Source organism: Thermobia domestica, chromosome 1, assembly GCF_964235325.1.
Source record: "Thermobia domestica chromosome 1, izTheDome1.hap1.1, whole genome shotgun sequence".
Lineage (NCBI taxonomy): Eukaryota > Metazoa > Arthropoda > Insecta > Zygentoma > Lepismatidae > Thermobia > Thermobia domestica.
The window spans coordinates 23,405,107-23,423,707 of NC_137454.1; the positions used below are offsets into that span (position 1 = coordinate 23,405,107).

General features: G+C 33.8%; 1 protein-coding gene across 1 annotated transcript in view; it reads right to left on the reverse strand.

Annotated features, from left to right (window-relative positions):
- Nucleotides 1-8,934: 8,934 nt before the first annotated feature.
- LOC145683737 (BAG family molecular chaperone regulator 2) overlaps nt 8,935-18,601 on the reverse strand; it is a 35,802-nt gene continuing 26,135 nt past the window's right edge. Inside the window, exon 3 of the mRNA XM_081755264.1 lies at nt 8,935-18,594. The gene's annotated coding sequence lies outside the window, so the exon portion shown is untranslated. The remainder of the gene's footprint in view (nt 18,595-18,601) is intronic.

Here is an 18,601-nt window from a genome sequence, read left to right on the forward strand (position 1 = left end):
GCATATAGTTTCAAAATGTCAACTATTTTGTCAAACATGTCCCGTAGTTGTAATATGCCATTACAGTCTAATGAAATTATGTTTTAATAGGAGGGTGCCCGAAATTTTTTGCACCGACTGTACCTGACGTTTAACAAAAAATTTCTGGCTGTTCACATTATTCGTAGTTTTATTTGTTATTCTATTTCAAATTAACATGAAAAAACTGTAAAAAATTCATTGGGAATGATAGTTTTGGGAATCAATATCTTTATTTATATTTTAAATTAGTTGTAAGTCTTGCATATGTATATGTAAATGGATTATTACAATTCTTACGGTGTCAGTGCTATCCGAAAATATAGATCCACTATTGGACGGAACTTTCCAGATCAAATAACCAATCTAAAATTCGACAGAATTTTCAGGACCACCCTTCACCTCTCTTTTAGATACCTAGGTCCTTCTAAAATCTAGTTTAATCCAGATTTTACCAAATTTTATTCGTTTCAAAGCCCCACCGCCAAAATGCTTAGTTTTGATTGGCTGATAAACCCACGCTATGATATTAGGGCGCAATTATTCCATTCCAAGCCGGAAAATCTTGCTGACAACAGCTAGATTTGGATCTTCCCAGCAAAAACGTTGAAACGGAGTGAGAAAACCTGCAGTAAAAGGTAAAACTGATATAATAGTCGAATAACTACCAAGCAGGAAGCTACGGAGCCATAATTTGTTAGTTTTTCATAGTAAAAACCGGACTGAAGAAATAAAAAATAGATGACGCCATGTTGTGCAGATATTGTTAGTTATGGACAGGCTTTGTAAAGTGCATCAGTTTGCGAGTTTTCTTAGGAATCTATAAACAGTTTCGGAGGAGTGGTGTTTTCTCCCCTTAAAATATTTTTATCCTTAAAGTTATTTCCTTTCGAGTTACGTAAGACCTGTCCATATATAGATTTGTTTATGTAGTTAGTGAGTGATTTTTTTTTTACATACATGGCGGTATTTAATTTTGTGGTAGTCAGTCCAGTAATCACAATGCACGTGTAAATTTCAGTAAGGGCTCCTATCTGACTCCCAAATTGGGAGTACGGCTTCCAGCGGGATGAGTTGAACATTCAGTTTGTTCCGGGTTCCTGCCCCTTCAGGGCAGGGGTCCTATTGCTAGCTAATACTCCGATATGTCCCCTCAGGGCATCGATTAAATAGGTCAAGTAAAGAATATGATTTAGTAAATATAAGGGCCAGTTGGCCCTGTTCATTTCTTTCCTTTCGTTACCTTTCATAGAGCCGATTTAACACGGTAAAATCTGAATGATTTCTGTGTATATTTATTAGTATAACATGTATTAATGTAGTGTGTAGTATGAATGTGGCATGATGTGTCTTGTAGTTCGAGTAGTATGTGTATATTTGTAATGTAGTATCAGTGATAGTGATAATTAAGTGATGAAAGAGTGTGTTGGACAGTGTAGTATTTACTATGCGATAAATTTTTATTTTTCCGTCATTAAGTGAACGTAATATAGTATAATAATTCCGTGTACAAGGTCACATTCAGTTGTTCAAGGGTTGATTATATCGTCGCTAGCCCTAGTGTCAAAAGTCAGTACTAACCGCCATTCTTCCGTCGAGGTGCTTAGTGATTTAGTTTTCATGAAATTGACCTTTCTTTCCGAAATAAAACCTAGAAGGTATAATTCACAGCCCATATGAATGTACAGTTAGGTCAAGTGACCCAAAATTAATATATTCTGAAAGTTTCAACATTCTGCATAGTCTAGAAATCTAAATATTTAAATAAATAAACAATACGTAAATTTTTAACAGAAGTCGGGCGATATGATGCTAGTTCTTCGCTTTGAAAATATATTAAATGTCCATTTTTCTTCGTGGCTGTAGAATTTCATTGTTGATGCAGAATTTTATAAACATTAGACATTATCGCAGATAATTCTATTTTCAGTGAACGTATGTAGGATTTTTTTTTTCTTTCGTTATTAATAAAGCTACCAAGTATTACATAGTATTGTGTGTGTGGTAAAAGAGTCTTGGGTTCGAGTGAGGTTGTCGTGCGGTGATCGGAATGGGAAAATGTTTGTAGTGATTATAGATTTTAAAGTATTATGATGAAATGTGTAAATAGGCTGGGCGTAGATAGAGGAAACAGGGTGTTTGTAGAATATAGCGTCGTGGCAAATGAATATTAATGTGAATATGAATATTAATAAGTATATGAATATTGTAGTAAATGAACATAGAATATAGGACACCCATATAGTTAAATATATAGTAGCCCAGTGAATACTTCGCCGCGTGTTGATATATAGATATTGAATAGATACGTGTAACTACAAACATCTCAGGTTCTGACCCCTGCACCATAATATCACGCGGACCGGAGGGCGATATATAGTCGGACTACGGTAATACTTTGTAGTTTATGTGTCATAATAGTAATCAACCATAGTAATACCATCTGATAGAATGGGTAGCATCATATAATCGCTGACTAGACATATTGAATAATAAATTATGAAAAGACAATAGTAGTTAGACAACAGGGCTGTAGTGAATCATATCTTCTGGTCGGTTTTAAAAATAGAATGTACCACTCCGTGAGATTTTTTTTTTCTTCACGTTACCTACTCAGGCTAGCTTACAATGTTCATGGAGGCGACAGCTCTGACTGGGTACAGAATCAAAACAATTAGTTATTGAAATTTAGTTTCGCGTACCCGGATGTCGACCCCTAGTCCCTTTAAGTATTTTCATTTCTTTTCTTAGTTTAATTAGACGAGGGAAATTAACGACATCCCAGACTGTGGCGTGTCTGCGCGGGGTAGCTATCGGTGAGGTTTGGCATAGAAATCACCGATCCAAAATTCAGTTTATTTAATTTTTTTTTATTTCGGCAAATCATTAGTTAGGGATATCTTAGCTAATACTTCTATTCTAGTTTCATTACTGTCCTCGAACCTTCTTAGTTTTCTAAGGGGTCGAATATTTTTTTTTACTTAGAGATTTCAAAATTGGGGACGCAGTTACCTGGTCCCTTTCCCCCTCTCCTTTTATCCTGCTGGTCTGGGCCGGATACGGGGATCGGATTTCAATCTTACAAGCCAACTCTTGTGGGATTGGGATCTGATGGACACAGAACTTGCATCCTTGGCAGCAGGGCGCCCCTTGAGTCTACGTATTTGAGTAGACCACCCTTTTTGGCATGTTAAGAATATTTTGGCTATGGATTTTGTTGAGAGCGAAATTCGACTTCTAACTTTGTAGCGTTAGTTATTTCTCACTTAAGTCTTTGGCGCCCCTATTCTTCGTCTTCCTTCTTCTCTATCTCTCTCTCTGTCTTCATTTCTTCAAGTTTTTTTAAATTTTTTCAACCTCCCCCCCCCCAAAATTTTGAACTTGTTACTTACGATTTATTTAACGTACAACTCTGATCTGAAATTACCAGCTGAGACGTTGCAAGACACGATTCATGGATAAAGTAGATAGTGATTGGGTCCTCCATCACATTTTGACCTATCGCTGAAATGAACAAAGACTTAGTATTTGACGACACTTCGATTATGTTCTTTCACCGTCGTCCCTCTTAAGTTTTTTTTTTAATCCGTTGGTCACTTTCCTTTCTGTTTTGGTTTTCAATTACTTTGTAGTTAACCTGGACCCAGAAATTGTATTTTGATTTACCTAGTTATATCTAGAAATGCTCTGTGTTACGTGCCTGCCTCACAAAGTTTTTTTTTCCTTCATGATTTAAATCCGAATTGATTATATAAAAGTTAAAAATTTATAGACGCGCGGTATCAGATAAAAGTTAATTTGTTTCCAAATGTAATGTTGGAAGTCATTTGTTTTCTTGGACAATGTTGCAACCTTGAAAAATTTTATTGTTGGGGTGATTAATTTAAATGTGTGCGCATTTATTATAAATATATATATATATAGAGAGAAATAAATACTTCGAAATGTATGTGTAATTAGTATGTGAATATGATGTTAAAGTAAAAGTATGATATTAAATGTATTATGAATATATGTAAGAGCGCTCGTGTCAGTCCCCCTAAAAAACGTGTATTGGTTGCTATAGTTTACCAGAAGTCTTCCGACGAATTTAAGAATGTAGATTTTGTTAAGAATACCGCCGTGCACTTAAATAATTTTCCTTTTCTTTTGAATAAATGTAATTAATAACCTCTGTAATTATATAATGGCATGCATTGAAAAAATATCGGCAGGTCTAAACGTAACCCACATCATAACAAATATTATCCCTGAACAATTAACCTAAAACCATTGTGGAAAGTGTACCTTGAATCCGTCTCACCTTCATGTGTATCCTGTGACTTGACCAGTTTTTTTTTTATCCTCAATTTGAACCATCATACTCCGTACACCTGTGGAAGATCAATTTTTTTTTAATCCGAACCATGTATAAACATATACGAAAGTGATCCTAATGAAAGGTCTCGTGAAGTGTCCCAGTGTTGGATAAATAACTTGAAATTATTCGATTAATAAATTTGGAAATAGACCGTCTAAGAGGAGAAACTTCCTCTAGTGAAAGTTATTTTCTCGAAATCCCTAGATGGGTATAGACGTAGCAGTGTGCGATTGCAGATATAAACTGTTACCAGTTACAAACCAAATATAGACGACGAATGGTTTTGTAAACCAATAAATATATATATATACATATAGAGATATATATAAATGACCACAAACTAAGTTAAATGGAGCGAAACGTTTTGGACACTACGACTAGTGCGTGAGTTGTGATTTGGACGCTCGAAATTATTAATATTTTAATATCTCGACGTGAGGTAGAGACTCATATAAGTTCTAATACACCAAAAAGTTTTTTTTTCTTTCCTCTTTGTCCAATTTTTTTTAAGTGAAATAAGTTTTTTTTCTTTTGCGTATGTCGCAAATCATCATTTTGCTTTAGCATGCCTAAGATATAATACATGTATTTATTTTTTTTTCCTTTCTTTTCATTTGTCAATATGATTGAATATATAAAAATTTACTAAAATATAACTCTTTGTATTCTATTGATATATAACCAAGAACTTGTGCTTTTAATATTTTCTTCATAATTATTTGTTTGTCTTTTTTTTTTTTCACTATGAATGTAATAAACTATTTGTACCTTTGTAGTTAGTTGGTTTCCTTTAAACATATATACACTGTCCTGAGTGAGTGAGCGTGTGAATGCATGATAGATTTAATATAAGTAATTTTAGTGATATCATTTGTCATATTAACATCTGTAATATATGTGTCATGTTTTAATATATATGTGTTAAGGTAAATAACCTAGGTCATGAAGGACCGTCACTAATGGTTTAAATCGGCTCGAGGAGTGAAGCAAAAATAGCAGGATAAGCCTAAATACGACATCTTTCTTCCAGGAAGTTGAGACTTTTATTGATGCGATACATAAATTTATATTGAGTTTATAAGTGTGATTTTTTTTTTTTCCTCGGCTAATTTATATGTGTGGTCGATCCTAGAGGACAGAGTTCAGATGCTGGATAGTTATCAGTCACCGGTCGGAATAACTTTACAAAGAATTAAATTTCACTTTTCTCATTTCCAGGTCTAGGTCTGGGCAACCCCATGATCGTGGTGCCTGGAGCTAGGTCTGGGTGGTATGAGGGAACATGTGTCTATTCCGAAGCATTCCAAAATTGATTAGTTGTTAATAACATTTAGAATGATTCATCTTTCAACGACTCTCCCGACCTTTTACTATATTTCCGGAATTATCCAGTAATCTGTTTCTCATTAAAATACCCTATTTCTTTTCTTTCTTCTTTACCTACCTCCTTCTTTTACCCTTCTACTTTCTTCTCTTTCTTTCCTATTTCTAAATGAAAGAAAACGGAGTCATGATTGAGAGTAGTCGCTATTGGCACGGTCAATAAGTTGTTTCGATGAGTTTTCTTCGGGAGTCCGATATGGAATAATTAACAATAACAAAAGGTTTATTGGAAGTTACTCTATTGGAAAATAATCTGGATTTCAATCAGTAAGTGATCTTTCGTAATCGTCCTCATTAAAGAAAATTAATTTTAGCGACTCCTCTCCAACTCTACATTAGCTCCTTTTATCTTCGTTAATATTTTTGTTTTTCTTTCAATTTTGGCGACCGTGACAGGACAGTTACCATGTCCTTCGGTTCTAGCTATAACAACCGTTCATCCACATACGTGATCTTGTTAATGATCTCCCAATCTTAAAATCCCCGATTCCCAATAATGCTTCCTTCATTATACATTCACTGTAAATGTTGAATAATTGGGGCGACATACTACATCCTTGTCTGACTCCTCTTCCAATCTCCACACTATTGGTTTCTCCTTCATTCAAGCTCAACTTAAGTGGTTATCCTATGCACAGGTTTCGAATGATTCGTCGGTCTTTCCAGCTGACCCCAATTTCTTTAAGAACTTTGAAAAGCTTCGTCCGATTGACGTGGTCAAAAGCTTTTTACCAGTCGATGAAGCACAAATAACTCTTCCTTTACATCAAGATCTCGTTATACAATTCTCATCAACACAATGGAATCTCTGGTGATTTTTCCTTTCATGAATTAAAACTCCATCTTCCTCTAACATCTCTTGTATCTTACTTTCCAGCCGCCTGTTCAGTATGCGCGTAATAATCTTTCCAGTGTGGGAAATAAGCCTAATGGTTCAGTGATCGCTGCACTTTGCTTGCCATTCGTTTCCCTCTCAGTTGTGAATGAGATGGCTATCGTGGAGCACAAGGTTTTCTGCGTTCTACACCTCTGGCCACCGAGATCTCCTGATCTCACCCCATGTGACGACTTCTTATGGGGTTATGTTAAGGAAGCTGTTTACGTCCCACCTCTACCAATAACTCTGGACGATCTGCGGAATCGTATCACAGCTGCCGTGCACTCAGTAACAATAGATACACTTGCTCGCGTGTGGGACAAGTTCAGGTACCGCATAGATGTTTGCCGTGCAGCAGACGGTGGACACATTGAACATTTATAATGTATTGAAAAAAAAAAAACTTTGAAACTTCCACTTTCCATTGGTATAAAGATTGTTCATTTTGGATTTGTACTTTAATCAATACACACCTTTAAAAATGGGTCTATTATTTATAACAACCCTGTATTGGGTCCCTTTTTTAGTGCCCCCTTTTAGCAACAAGACGTGGGCATACAGTATAAGCTGAATTCAAAACCACCACAATGTGGTTAACGCTCCTCCACCGGGAATCTAAACCGGATCCATGTACATCAAACCGAGTGCGCTACCCACAAGACCTCTGGACACACACACACACACACACACAATACAAAGTACTCTGATACTAGCGGCATATTCAAGTTTAACAATGAAGCAAATTAGCTGTGATATTCAGTGCTGGTTTGTTCTGATTGAAAATGAATATTTTTTTCAGCAGAGAGGCTATTTAAGACAAGTACTGTTGTTTAACGCGGGATCGAATGCTGAATGAAATTTTGAGGTCTCGGTACTGTTAAGTAATATAAATTACAATTAGTCTCAGCTATTCAGTAAAACAATTTTGATACTAGCTTCAAGTTAATATTATTTATTCAACTTTTTTTTTTTTGGTAATAAATCAAGGAAGTCTACGAAGTATGTGCTTTGTGGTTATTTATGTTAATTTGTAAATATTATTCGGAAAGTAAGCATGGTGGTGAAACCACATTATGTCATCCTTTTTCTAAACTTTAGTGACACCCTATCAAATAACATAAAATGTAGTCTCCAAGGGAGAGTACACCCACCTATATATATTTTCTTTTCTTTAAAAAAAAAAAAAAAAGTCAGATTGAATGGAATTATTTGAGTATAACTTCTTGTAATCTACAGAAAACTATATCCTGTTTCAGATATTAAAATATGCACTCAAATAGTTTTGGTTGTTTAGCGTCACTTTTAGCACCAAAGCTTTATGAGAGGCGTATCTACAGTTTATTGTGAAAGCCGAATCACAGCGCTAGTGGTGCTTTCAAATTTAAAGGCTGTCACACACTTTTAAACACAACCAAATTAATTCGTACATTAAAGGGCCCGGGAGGAATTTTCAGATAAAAATTAAATTAAGCCCTTAACATGATTGTACGCAATTTTTTTTTTTTACTGTATTCAGCATATTATATAGGGTGTTCTAAAAAAATGGTGTCCACGGACCAAAAAGCACTATTCTATAGGCCAAAAGAATGCGAAAATGTTATAATGCTATGCCCTCCGGGGCCACCTTCAGCCGCTATGGGGAATAAAAATTTCCAATGCGGCAACATCGCAGATTAAATTCAAGTCATTATCATTACTCTACGAATACAACAAACAGTTGAATCGACTGCTACATTAATAAGTGATGCTAGTGTCAATCAATATAGCCTTTAGCTACCATCTGGAAAGAATCGATATAACTATTTGATAGATTAATGGATCTAATATATGGATCTTTATTTGAGACGTTGTCACATAGTGCAATTTGTTATAAATTAACGAGAAATGTTACAGTTTCGGAAGTATATCACTTCCTTCTTCAGTTAATTTATAATAAAGAATATAGACAGCCTTCTAAGAAAGTTATGTTTAATTTGTGTTTAAGATGGACACAAGGCCTTTTTATAAAAAGTGCAATTTGTATCTCTAGACGAGGACCTGAAATGTATATAGTGTTTTCACTTGTAGAATAATGCTTTATGGCCCGTGGGCGCCAATTTTTTGAACACCCGAAGAGAAATGAGAACTTAGTGCTTCATACATTATTCTGATGCATACAATTTAAGTCAGTTTACTTTTGATCCTTTTTTAAAAAATGTTTATTACACTGCGAATAATTATTCAAAGTAGGTGAACAAAATAGTCAACAATTTTGCACATTAAACAAACTGACAACATAGGTTCTCATAAAAAATAGTTTTAACCACACGCAAGACTTTCAATTTTAATTTTCATAAACGTAGCTAAAACCAAATACAAAATGATACAACCAGTTTTCAAATACATAATAACTTACCTTGCCTTAAACACCAGGCAAACACAACACTTAATAACTTGACCCGTATTACGTAAACCATCCAACAGTACAGTACAACACAACCTTTATTATACAATTTAATTTTTAAGATTATTGATTATTAGACTAGATTTTTTTTTTAAGAAAAGGTCAAAAACAAACTTTGGTTCATATCTATCCCTCCAATAACAGAAAACAAATTATGATTTATAAATAAGGATATCAGCACCATTCTTATTTGCTAATGAGAAATTTGTTTCACCTTTCCCAGCAGTGAATCCTTCACATTTTTGTCCATATATAAAGCTAATCAAATTTTAAATCCTGATTATTCCACCTTATTAAAAGGGTTAAAAAAAGTTTTATTTATTTTTAACAACAAAAAAAAACTTTGATACAATACAGATAAATTACAACTAAACTAGGAATAACATTAATGTATTCTTACGTGCTATCAAAACGAAACGACCAATAGGATACTAATATCTAAAGCCTAAACAAAAGTGCAAAAATTGAAGCATAATCTACAACACTAAGATTTATTCTAAAATCATATGCAAAGTTTAATCATGAATTTTTGATTAATTTATCTAAGTAAAATATCTGTTAAGGAAGACAAAAAAAGTATCTTTAATCTTGAACTTAGATCCTTGCTAGTTGTGTCTACAGCAGTAATCGCCAAACCGTTACTCACGTTAACGCTGCGGTTAGCTAACCTTGATTTCTCCACTGAGCTGACACTAACGACAGTGGCTATGACAACTGCTTGTTTCTCCCGTGTGCCACTGTCAGCCTCATCTCACAGTTGATTTTATACGCGTGGGGTTGTGCACGTTATGTTTTTCGTGTGTATATTAAACATTTGCTATGTTTTTCCTGTATATTAGACATTTGCTGTTTTTCGTGTGTATATTAAGACATTTGCTAATTTCTATGGTTTCTATGTTTAGATTTCATATTTACTAGAAATGTAAGTTTATAGGCAATAAACAAATGTATTTTTTTTAAGGTTGGTAGTTCGCAGTAGGATTTAAAAACGGTTTGGCGAGCACTGGTCTACAGAATACTCAGGGTGTCTACTAAAATTCCAAAATGAAATTTCGTGACCTTTTCTTTACCAAATCATAAAATTTTGTAACATTCTCAAGAGCGAATATGCGTGCAAATTACACCGAATTTTCATCCATGCGATAGAAGCGTAATTTGCTTGCGATTTGATAGCATCTAAAGCCGACCATAGACATTTTTGGTGATGAATTTTGACATTTTATAGAACAAAATTTTCCAATTGGTACTTACATTTGTTCAGATAAGGAAAATCGTGACCCAAAAGCTAAATATCGTGACTTTTTCTTTACTTTCATGACTGTTTTCTGATTTCGTGACTTTCGTGACCGATAGACACCCTGGTACTCAAGATACCAGAAAGTGAACATTACATTTTGGTTTGACATGTCCAAGTTGCTCAATTTATCTGGATGACATAATACAAATGAAGGAACCAATGCGGAAGTTACATAAGATGCTTGAAATGCCTGGCTTATTATTTTATACTCTATAAAAATCTCTTCTCACGTAAAACGTAAAATATAGAAGTGATGTTCTCGTCATTTAATGTTGAACATTAGGAAGGTTAAAAGAACTGTAGTGAAATTAACTCTTCCGGGGCTTCATGAAATAACTTTCCCAGAAATCATTCACGAAGAATTTCTTATTCCTGGACAGACAACTTCCTCTGTTCTGCATTTACGCTCGTCGCTGTTCAACGGGGTCGGACTTCAAGACAACTTGATTTATTTTCTCCTTAGAAGTATACTTCCTTATACTGTGTAACTATATGATACTGAATATAGCTAGGTACTCAATGAAATCTCACAATACTGTAATAATCCAGTAATAAAAAGAGCACAAAAGAGTGTAAATATGCCGTTTTAGGAGATCTGAACGATGAGGGACTGTGAAGACAAAGATTCAGAACAGTAATAATTATTTTAGTAATGAATATTTAGTAAGTACTACAAAAATATGACAAAAGTATCAGTTTATTCTTTGCACAGGGTTTAACATTGACCTTTGAAGTCATGGAAGGTCATGAAAAGTTACGAAAATGCTTCAAAATATGCCTAGAGGCAGGGAACATGGAGATTTCTTTAAAATACTCGGAGTTCCTGTTACTTAAGCGATTTTAAGAATTAAAGCTGTTCAAAAATGAAATGAAATGAAATATTTGTTTTACGTCCCACATTTACCACCTAGGCTAAAGGAGACTGTGATGATAAATGGTGAAATGAAGAAAATAGGAGAAAACTGAAGAACCACGAAGAAAACCCAGGCACACGGTGTTTGTCCGCCACAAAGCCCCCTTGGCGCGAGCTGGGATTGAACCAAGGACCTCATGCACCCGAGGTAAGCGCCCTATCACTGAGCCACCGCGGCCCTACAGCTACTCACAGATTATATGAAAAATATCTCAAAGAATCAATGCAGACTCCAAAAGAAGATACAAAGACTGTAAAGAGAATTATCTTTACAAATAAACAAGACTGAGGAATACCAAAAGGTCTTAACACTTCAAACCTTGAATGAAACAACAAAGTAAATAAAAAAATAGATATTACATAAGAAGACAAGTTAGGGTTGACTGTAGCTGATCAACGAAATAGTCCAAATTACGATATACATTTACTTGTTTATGCTTGAACGTATTCAGAATTCCGAGATATTACATTAATGTATAATTACTGTTTGACACTAATATTTTATTGTATTTCAAATACAGGAAGTTTGACTCAAAAGATGGAAGCGAAAGGAGGAGGGGATAACACTAGAACTGCCGGTCAATATTGAATCGAATAACTGTTTCTCTCATCAAATGCTATAACAAGACTTGTCAGATAAGGATTGTAGAGCCATGAAAGATGAATTTACGGCAAGAAACCTACCATTGATGGCACAACACTTATAATGGTGATGACTGAAAGGCGTGAACACGGTGGGCGGCAAGCCAATGCACACTGTTAAGCTGGCTATTACTGTAAATTACTCTCGGATTAAGATGTACCACCTTGCAAGTAAAATCAGAACGAAGTGATCTTCCGATTACGCCATCTTAACATCAAGAATGCATTTACCAGACAACACCTATTATTTCAATACATTGTTTAAACAAATAAAACGATGCATTTTTTCAGAAATTCTTAATGTAAAACCTGTATAGTTGTATTGTACTTTTTGTAAATACTTAAACCTCTTTGTACTACTGTTTCAATAAATGTACTTCTTACGGATTAACATTCCTCACAGATAATCATAGAGAGAATTACCTAATTAGCTACTGCTGTATATTTGTAAGTTCTTCGTAGGTCACTTAAAAAATAACAATAATAATATTCTGGCAGTGATTTCGGAGCTAGATTCCTTGAAACTATGAACCAGTAAAATCAGGTTTAAGTAAAATGTTATATTGCATAGTACTAACTTTATATACATAACATCTCATGTTGGAACACTGACAAATATCTAAAATTCTGAGAGCTGTATTCCTATCTTTGAGATGATTCTAGATATGCGAAGGTGTTCATATATTTTCATCTGAAATAAATTCAGCAACTATTTTCTTCAACAGTACATTACTATTACCACAATACAGCAAATAAATACATAAATAAATAAAAAAGTCTCAGTACAACGAAAAGCACGGCACTGGATCACGTTGTAACAATTCAATCCAATGAGAGTTATTTTACAGACTTCCTTACGACCCATTTCTATATTATCCTCCTATCTTTACTCGGTTTGCTCAAAGGTCTCTCTCCCAAAACTATTCCACCCAGAACTTCACACTGCACAAGTGTTTCTTGTGCGACCCATCTTAGCCATCCAGGTCTAACACATTGGAATCGTGATGTCTAGAGACCGGATGTTATGTTAGGCAAAATGCCTATTCTTTAATATTGATATGATCAAAAGTAACGTTTTGAACTTTACATGGAGGGTTACAGTTTTGATTTAAGCCAATTTTATTTTGCCTATTTCGCCCCTTACTGTCTAAATAATTGCTTTAGTACCTAATGTTGCCTATTTTATGCATTTTCTTCAAAATAAAGCTTCATTGGGAAAATATATAATTTATACAATATAAATACCACACATACATACATTATATATATTGTAATGAGTATTTATCTTCTTTATTCCCAGTTATATTTTAGTGCCTATTTTACAGGTTTTTAATGCCTAAACATCCGGTCTCTAGTGATGTCATTTCCTGCCATTACCATGATGATCTGCTCTGCTCACTGTAGCTTGCACTGGGTTTTGCTGTGGGTAATTACTCTAGTGCTTGCTGAAGGAATTTATTACTTCATTTTTTTAAAAAATCTCTTTTGATCATCTGCTGGAAATCTAAAAACTTGCCAGTATTCCTCACTTCAGAACGCAACACGCTCGTATCGTTATTTTAGCTCCATTTTAGACTTCTTAGCATGTGTTGTACATTTGGAGGGAAAAAAAAAAACTTGTCAATCAGCAGGATGTGACGTCACATAATTCCAGTCCATTACTCTATTAAGTGATGATAACGACCATAATCTATCGAGTAGAGCTCCTCTGTATCCACAAAGAAACATGTATGTTCTTAGAGAACTTTTTATCACACAGAAATATTAGTATGAGCTTAATACTTTTAACTACGTATCCAGCCGTTAACATATTGGGCAATTTATTAATTTTTTTGGATACTCAAAATAAAGCATGTTCAATACCAAATACATTTTACCTTCTAGCATACTAAAGTAACTCAAATACATATCTAGGTTATCGTACAAAATCCATATATATTCCTTTTATGTAACAAATTCTGTCTACTCCGTTTTCAAACATAAAATTGCATTTGAATAGGTAACAAACTACATATAACCAAATAAAACATTCTTTGTTCATTTCGAGGAGCACTGCCCCAAAAATTAGGTACTGCTTCTCCTTTAAGTACACTGACCTGAGTAGATATTTCTGCAACTTGAAGAGAGACTGATATTCTTTGATTACACTGGGGAAATCTTTACCCATCGAACAACGAGAAACTATGTATGCATGTTTTGAGTCAGCTGTATTTGTAAGATTGCAAGTAAGGTAACTGTTAGTAATTTCTTGTAATCGATATTTGTAACAAATAGAAGGCTAACAAAAGAATTTTGTTTGGTTAACTTTACAAATCTGATTTTATCCTTATGTTTTACTGTATCTATTGTTTTAGGGAATTGGTCGAGTACTCCAAATAGTCCTTACTTTTTCCAGTAACAAAGGAAGGAAGAAAGAAAAAACAAACTTACTTTTAGGGTACGGAATGTTATTTTGATATGTAATTCATCTGGAATGCTAACCTGATGCACTGTATTTAAAACGTACACCCAGCCACTTCTTTTCATATACAGTACTCAATATACCAAATTTAGACTTCAAAGATTTAGAACGGAAACTTCCTAGAAAAACTCACCAACCAACTCTGAAAGTACTATTAGATCTCCGAGTCTACTCTTCCCTTTGTTTCATCCAAAAGTCCTCTACTCCTACTTGTAAATAGGACTGTACAAAGTCCAACACATCATTGCCAGAAACTTCGAAAAGAAGTGTTGTGGTCAATTTTAATATGGTTTTCGGGCAGTAATGGAAAAATTACACTTTCTTGACGTCAAAAGGAAGAATACTCATTAATCTACTCGTTACGATGTGATAGCATATATAGGCTGCGGAAATACCACCACCAAGCGTCAAGATATCAAATTAAAGAAAAAGATGAAGAAATCATGTCGAATACTGCCTCCTTTCAGAGTTACAAGCTGTCGAATGCTTTTAAATTGCCCTAACTTGAAAACTGAGACACCTGGCTGAAATACACGAATAGTTGAACGAATTAGACGTATTAGTATATGTTCTATTTAAATAACCAGATTTACAAAACCGGACAGTACCTGCACCTACACAACCGGGCAGTAACTGTTGGAAATTCTTTGGATGATTAGCCTAATCTTCTGATCTATATATACAAAAACTGGAATTAAGTTTGTCTATAATTTCTCGAACCGATAAGCAAGGGTGCAATAAAAACCGACTTTTTAAATTCTAATTTATTATTTACTTTATTATTATTTTGAGACTTTCAGTAGCTAATAATTCTAAAAGAAGGTGTATATGAGCCCCATATTTAATAATAATTTTCTCTCTCATTTGATATAAAGGATCATTTTCCAAATTTTCCGCATACTATATGTACGTGAGTATGCACTTCTGCTGTCGACTGTCAGATTAGGATCTGTTCAACGAAACGGCTGACTTCGTTCATATTTTTCGTTACTTTAAATCTAAAATGGAATCAAACTGATAATATAAACGTTTCAATTATATTCGTACTCAATAAAAATACTTTATTATATACATACTTAATATGTATAGCTACATTGTTTAAAAAAAAAAAAAAAAAAATCAAAATGAACTGCCTCCACAAATAATTGCCAATAAAAATTTGGTTAGTAAAATCGTTCCCCATGGCAGTTCTCACGTAATCCATGTAAGATCATGAATTTCGTTCAACAATGTATTGACTATTTTTAAACGTTTAACGGGCGCTTAATTCGTTACCGAACTCTGAACGCATCCATACCAAGTATTTTTTACACGTACTAGGAAACTACGCAGATAAAGCTTTTATTATTATTATAATTTTTTTTTTTTAATTATCTGCAAGTTTGGAGCAGATGATTTAAAGCAGTTTCAGATGCAGATGCAGTTCAGTTCATCTGCAACAATAAACACAAATTTAAAGAAGACAAAACGAAAATCCCCGAAGTGTATCGCGTAAATGGACAGAGGACTTGTAACACAACTGCAGCCCAATATTTTTCGGAAAAAAAAAAAAAAAAATGTAGAATCATGTTCAAAAATGAAATGCTTTCCATTATGATAAATGGAGAAAACCATTGTTTTTTTTTTTTTTTTTTTTTTTTCATACTAATTCCTCAGTAGATGTGAATTGAATAACACGTATATGAAGAGTGAAACATACTCTGGGCCGAGATTCAAACCCGCATCCCCAGATTACTGTTCGTGTTTTTATGGTATAGTACATGTATTTTGAGTGGCTAAGCACCAATTCAAGTGATAAAATATATGGAGCGGACTGGGTACTATAGTGGTTAACGCACTGGCACGGTAAGGCAGAGACCCAGGTTCGAATTCCGATACAGTCCTGCATTTTCACTTTTTAAACATCATGAAGCGCTATCCGTTTTTTTAAGGACTTCCAAACAAAGTGGTCCGTTAAAATACAATATTTGGCGCGTTACATTAAAATAATTTTTAAAAAAAGTTTTAAAAAAAGATCGGCTTATTTATCCAGTTATTAAAGTAACAAAAATATAATTTTTAATCGTGACACACAATCGCCAGCGAAAGAGCGTGCTCACATGCCCATATTCTTAACTTTTGAATGAATAAATTAATTTAAATAATTTTCTTTAACATGGAAAACAACATTTTCCCGTACACTGTCGAAAACCACACTTAAGTACACCAATTCGATGTAATTTAAAAGTGTCATTTTGAGGAGAGATTTCACCCGTTCATTGAGCTAAAAACTTCTGATTAGTCATTGAACACAGGAGAAAGAAAGAAAGAAAGAAAGAAAAAAAAAAAAGCTCTATGCATACAGAGAATACAAAATTATCTTAAATCTTTAACGCGAGGAAAAAGAGTCTTAGCAGACAGCACCAATACCTTGAACAGAACTGCAACAGAAAACAGTTAATTTAGCAAGAGGTTCAACTATTTTGCACTACTAACAATAAAATAAAGAATATCTTCTACAAAATATTAGATTAAGAGAATAATATTTCAACGAAAATAATGTTATAACCTATTGATGTACGTTAGCTTCTTTAAACTTCGGAAAAATCTTATGTGTAAGTACTTATAAAATTTTAAATAAAAATTTCTCCCGAAATTTGAAAATGGCTAATACTATGTTTATCAATAGATTATAAACACGAGTTACAAAGTTGCAAATCATATTATCTTGTTTTCTAAAAGTTAACGCACAAGATGCTGTAATACATTTGAGAACAAAATAGTAGTTTCCATTATCACTAAAATTTTCACTACCTCTGTTGGCACTTGAATGAAACTCTCACGTTTTCTGTTAACAGCCTGACTTATCTAGATCTGGTTTCTGTGTCTCTCCCTTTTTCAAAAAATGATTTACGCCACTGTAACTTTAACCCGTCCGGCCATATAATAATCTAACAATGTTTATATCTTATTTCATATATATATATGTATTAGTTTTACTAACAGAAAATAATATTACATTTAAAATTACTAAATTTTTATCAACTGTTTTGCTCTGACAAAAATTTGTTTAATCTGTCTACTTTTCGTATCCCCAGTTGTTTAGATATTTGAACTACAGGTAGATGCAAACTTCCTACAAAATGGTCGGCCTAGGAAACTGACTGTAGGCATTACACATTATAATATAGTCGATCTACGTGATGCGAATTATATGTGACTATATATCTATCGTATTAAGACTACCAGCTGTTAAGGAGTTTCATAGTATAACCCCATTTATATATCTGGAATAAGCCTGTGAACGACCATTGGCATAGATATAAACCTGTTTATCACTGCCGAAGAACAATCGAGTATGTTGTGTGAAATATCCAGACCATTTGAGGAATCTTGGTCTTTATAGGAGAATGTCTGAAGTCAGTAATTCTGATTATAATATTAAATTAAATTCCTTGTGCTCTATAAGAAATACCAGAAAATAGTTGAACTCCATACTAAAAACAGAACATTTTATCTTGTCAAAGGTACTGTTGGTACTTTAATACATAAAGAGCCTGAAAAGTGCTAAAACGGGTTTACTGCTGTTCCCATAGCGGGCCATGCACTCACAGCTAATGAATCTACAGACTTAAAGCTTCCGGAGCCATTAATACAACAGTCTCTCATACTTCACACCTCTTATGTACAAAACCATTGTACCATCCTTTCAAATCACCAAATTAAGAAATTAAACCCCGCTTACAGTGGCTTTGCGACATGTAACTACTAAATTCTAATCTAAATAATCAGTACTAGTGCTAATTCTAAGATAACATTAATATATATCTATACAATTAATATTTTCATGGAACTTTCAATCACAGACTGAACTTCCTTTTTAATTTCACAAAAGAATATTTATTTACATATTAATTTTTCACTTCTGTTCTTTCGTAACAGTATGATAATACTTTCGATGGAAAAAACGGTTTGAACTTTAGCTCACAACATATTCAATAACAGAACAACGTACTGAAGTGCTAAGTATATCATTTTTTAACAATGATAGCTTTGCAAATTAAGCTATGCTTTTAATAAAAAACATATGTACTTTTATGGTTCCTTTCCCTGGTTTCCCACTTGAATTTCACTAGTATCTGTAATAACTGAAGAAGAACATCAGCAAATCCAAAAATGAAACTGGGCAGCATAACTTCACTGGCATTAGATATTTCACTCCTGAAAA